A 5,790-nucleotide genomic window follows, 5' to 3' on the forward strand; every position below is an offset into this window, starting at 1 on the left:
TTTCTGCTCTACTTGGTACCCCGTTTATTCCATGTACTATTTTTCTATTCTACCCGGTACCCTGTTTATCCCATGTGTCTACTTTCCTACTTTACTTGATACCTTGTTTATCCCGTGTTTCCATGTTCCTACTCAACATGGTGCCTTGTTTATTGTCTGTATCCACTTTCCTACTCTACATGGTACATTTTTTATCTCATGTATTCATTTTCCTATTGTACCTGGTACCCTGTTTATCCCATGTATCCTCTTTTCAACTCAACATGGCGCCTTGTTTATTAACTGTATCCACTTTCCTACACTACTTGGTATCCTGTTTTCATACTAATAGATAATAGATATTAGCACGTGAACATGTAATACATTTTTTTAAAATAACCAGTCAGTTACCACTCGATATGTAATATTTAAATATTTTACAAATCATCAATGATTATACCAATGCTAAAATTATACTTCATAACAATTCGGAAGCGTGTCAATTTTGTGGAACAATTGGAATAACAAGTGAGTTTGCTGTGATTCCGTACATAATATGTCACAACTTGTGTTTTCAATGCGTTGAACACAATAGTCTAAATTGGTCTATCAAACACGTTATAGATATTTTTGTACAAATCATAGATCTTTTTAGTGTCTATGTACAAACACAAAATACATACAATACATGTACCTACAATAAGCGACACTGTTTATATTAATAGCAAGTTGTTCATAACACAATAGTAGAATATTCTTAGCCAAGGTAACGAGTTTATTCACCAGATCAAAATGTTTTATTTTAACAATTAGTTCCAAACCAATCCGTGACAATCTAATAGGTACGGGCCAACGTTTCCTGGAAAAAATCCCTGACCATGAGTCAGTTTTCGAAAAACTAAATAAGAAGTTGGCAATTAGATAATCAAGCAATAGCAGAATTAACATTTAAAAGAGTGAGCGTATCCACTGAATATTCACTACATTATCTACAGAGTTTAATATTTTCTAAAATAAGAGAATTAGTGATATCGTAACAAAAGTAATTATCAAAAGAAGATAGATATTATGTAATAGTTCACTCCAGGGACTTCATAAAGCTGCAGTCAGGAACTTTGAATCTTAAGAATTATACTTTCGATTGTTTTTCACATTTTCAACAGCCAATTGCAATATTTTGTTTTCTTTTTGTTGTTGTTGTTGTTGTTGAATAACTATAAACATTTCATTTTTAATACAAAACAACTTTGAGCGATTTCAACATGCCGTTAATGCAAATGTTATTATGATAACATTTTAACAAACATTAAAAAGGTGATTTTTTCATGAACGAATTCCATAGTCAGCATTAATCACATGACATTCTTTGTGAATCGGCATAGAGAATGTACCCATTAACAGTGACGTATTTAAAGGGGTCATTGTTGAAGCCAAACTGCATCACAGATCTCTAACTTCAACATAACTGATTTTGTATCACGTTTCGGTCACTAGCATCTGTTGTCATAACAGCCTAAATTTCACCATTCTTAGGAAGAGTGATGTCAATAATCTTGCGGACAAAGAATCGCATGTTGAATGAAAGAATAAATGGATTCATAGAACTTCACAGATGAAAATACCGCTACTCCGTTCGAAATGTTTGCCCTTGTTTGCAGTGAATGTCAAATGTTACGTTTTGTGGAAGTCCATCTATACCGAGTAGTGGGGTGGAATGTGCTGCAGAAAAAAGCAGACCTTTTCTGTCGGGAAGATGAATAAGATTCAGTAATGTTTTGTAGTGGTATTTTTATTGAATGTCGATATGTGATGCATATATGCAGTGAACGGCAGAAAGCTTTACCTTGCGATGGTTCAAATTTCAAAATGAAGAACTCGGTGATTGGATGATGTTGAACAAACTCATTAATTTGATTTTTAACAGTCATTTTAATTTATATTAATTTATATTTATAAAAGATTTATAACAACCACATGTTACAGTACTGTACTATATGTATGGTCTGGTGGAGACCAAGTATGTGTATCGTACTGGCAAGTTCCCTTCTATTTATAAATTTGAGCCGTCACCAGATACTTACTCAACCTTCGGTTTCACTGCATCATTGATCACCCAACATTTCTCAGTACCTCGCTCGAAACGACACGTCTGATCGATTCGGCAGTGACCACGTGACTACGGAACAACCCACACATATACCTTGTTCACACAGATTAGAAATACGCCGTTGTAGAGCCAGTGAGAGCACCAGTGTTCGCACTGGCAATACAAGGGCGTTTTTCGATTGCTGTCACACAACACTAAAAAGCGTGTATAGCACCCTCTCTGTAGTTAGGTCCGTGTTTAATTCAGGGCTCATACCACTAATTGAAACTCCATAGACGACAATGTTAACATATGAGGAAATTTCTATATGAACATGATAAACAAAGTTGACAACAAGGCATTTAAATTGAATTAAATGGGCTACGAACGGTCATTGGTGATTAGTGGCATGAGACCTTAACAGAACACTAACATGTTCTATCTTTGAGCAGTGACCCGAACCATTATCGGAGACAGTGGTTTGTTAGATACGACATACCACGCTGCTACATCGTGCTGAGAAGGGATTGCTAATTAAGTACACCATGTCGCGTTTAGACCTGTATTTTACTATAGGGCTGCCATGCTCTATTTCCATGTTATTTAATGTGTAGATGAAGTAATGCAATCTCATCTATATGTTAACATTGTTCATTAGTGGTATGAGCCTTTCAGCTGATACTCACTTTAACAACCGTTTGCGGCCGGTAGCACAACTCGTCGGTGACCTTTGTTTATGTCACCACTTGGTGGCGGTATAACACTTTCGCCCACATGAAATCACAATTTTAAGTAAGGGTATGGGTATACGTGGGGATATACGTACCGTAACTTATTTGTCTGCCAAGTGTTTGAATAGCATGTGAATTTACTACATATATTATTCCAGTCAATTTATGATTCTTGGTTAATACATCAATTGTAGCATGAAACAAAATAATTCGGAATTATATATGTGTAAAAACTTAACTAACAACTAAATATTTGTGTGCACAATTAAGACAACACTGCTCTTTGATTTTACATTTTAATTTTTAACCTTTAATATTGAAAACGTAATTTTACGTTCTCAATATTAAAAATTAATTTATTTATAAGCTCTATATGTCCAACGTTGTGATTAAGCCCTCTTTGTCCAACGTTGTGATTAAGCCCTCTTTGTCCAACGTTGTGAATAATCCATGTCCGACGTCGTCAATGAGCCCGCTATGTCCAACGTTGTCATTAAACCTTCTATGTCTAACCACGATAATTTAGTAACCGTGGTCTAATGTTGCGAATAAGCCCTCTCTGTCTAATGTTGTGAATAAGCCGGCTATGTCTAATGTTGTGAACAAGCCGTCTATGTCTAATGTTGCGAATAATCTCTCTATGTCTAATGTTGCGAATAATCCCTCTATGTCTAATGTTGTGAATAGGCCGTTTATGTCTAATGTTGTGAATAAGCCCTCTATGTCCAAAGCTTCGGTATACCTTGTGATTCAATCTCTAGCCTGGGAGTACCTTGGGTGTCAACTTCACTAGCATTGAGAAGCCTTGGGATTCAATCGTTAGCCTGGCAGTACCATGAGATTCAATCGCTAGCCTGTAGTACCTTTGGAGTCAATTGCTAGCCTGGGGATACCGTTGGAGTCAATCGCTAGCCTGGGGATACCTTTGGAGTCAATCGCTAGCCTGGGGATACCTTTGGAATCAATCACTTGACTGGGGATACCTTTGGAGTTAATCGCTTGCCTGGGGATACCTTTGGAGTCAATCACTTGACTGGGGATACCTTAGGAGTCAATCGCTTGCCTGGGGATACCTTTGGAGTCAATCACTAGCATGGGGATAGCTTGGAGTCAATCACTAGCATGGGGATAGCTTGGAATTCAATCGCAAGTCTGGGGATACCCTGGTATTAAATCGGTACCATAGGAATACCCTGGTATTAAATCGATACCATAGGGATACCCAGGGATTCAATCGGTAGTGTGGGGATTGCTACCCTAAAGTATCTTGAGAGTCAGTCGCTATCCTGTGGGATATCCGGAGGTGCGGGGATACCTTGGAATATACTGTTTATTTCGATCACAAATACACAAAGAGCACAGTCGAATTCAGAGGGTGTTATCTTCTACTATGGAGACAAATATTTATGTGTGCTTTATCTTAGTATCCGAACTTCTAGTATTTTTAATCTTACTAGAAATCAAATATGACCCAAAAGGCTCAGTTATCCTGACTGGAGACTTCAATGCTCCAAGTGTCATGCCCGTAAAACACATAGTAGCTGAACCACTTATTTTAGGTAATCTCTATTCTGAAAAAGTACCCCCCCCCCCAATCAACAAACGAAGCGTCTGTTCAACTTTGAGAGAAGTAGGATAGAGTGTTTTGTTAATCGTGGCGTTTGCGATGTCCTGTGAGATAGACGACTAGAATCAGTGAATATAGTAGAAGTCTGAAAAGCGATACAATAATGGGTAGGTCGATGGACGATTGGTGGAAGAAACCCTTCATCTTCTAGTTTTCCAAGTTGAATGATGTCTGACTATGGCAAAAATATCCCCTAAGGCGAAGCCGTGACAAGGGATCACAAATGCTGAGATAATTGTGGAAATGTGAACATGCGTTCCTCACACTGATTAATTTCCATTAAGACATTGACTTTGATCACATTGGGTGGGTATATTCAATTTTGGCGTCAACTTGTTGCAAAATCAAAACAACACCGCACCGCGTATGCACGAGACATTGGTCCCATATGAACAAACGCATCAAAGACGAGAGTTAGTGTACATCTCGCACATGTCAAAATTCATATTCGTGTTTGCCATATGAGTGTCATGACTACCCCCGCCACTTAAAATTAGAAATAAATTACAGGACTGGAAGTTTTTTTCTTTTCTTCGGTAAAACTAAAAAGAAAACAATGTAGTGACGCTGTTTTTATTTTTTGTTATTATTTTTATTTATTTCAAGATTATTTTTATTTCACAACAACAAGATATATGTTCAACGTTTAACATTTCGATTTTAAATAATTATCTCCAAAAAAGCCGCCAGTTATTTATGAGTAGTACTGTGACTGGTTGGCGGCATACTTTCTATGAAAAGAACTAATCACATTTTCTCTCTATTTCAATGAAAATCAGTCACAAAACGGGCTACATCTTTGTGGAATGCCTAAGAACGCCCGTCAATATTGTCTATGCTTGGTTAATTGGAAGCTACCACAATCCCAGTAATTGGACCCAGGGTTCATGGATAATTATAAAACTCATGTAAACGTCCATTGCAAAGATTAAAATGGTGATTATTTAAGTACATATAAACAAACAACTGGAAACATTTCCAAATGACATACAATTGACTTCACTATAATGAAAAAATAATCCAAATAATAATCATCTTTGAATAACTTGCTAAAATCTTAGACAGAACTCGCTAAAAAATTTAAAAAAGCGTATAAACTTGGAAAACCTCATCCTAATGATTATTGGGAGTTGATACAAAGGTTGAAGTGCAGCAAAACGGAGAAAAATATCCAAGGTAATATTTAAAATCAGAAATACTTTAAACGCCTCAATAGATAAAAAAAATTAAAAGGGAGAATATTGACCATGTTGTTAAAAATAACAATTATGTTGGTATTGTAATCAACCCAATTTACCAACTAAAAATACATAAAGCTATCTGCAATTTGAAAAAAAAAAAAAATATGAAGTGGTCGCCACGTTTTA

Source organism: Saccoglossus kowalevskii, chromosome 1 (assembly GCF_978046115.1).
Source record: "Saccoglossus kowalevskii chromosome 1, keSacKowa6.1, whole genome shotgun sequence".
NCBI classification, from domain to species: Eukaryota; Metazoa; Hemichordata; class Enteropneusta; family Harrimaniidae; genus Saccoglossus; species Saccoglossus kowalevskii.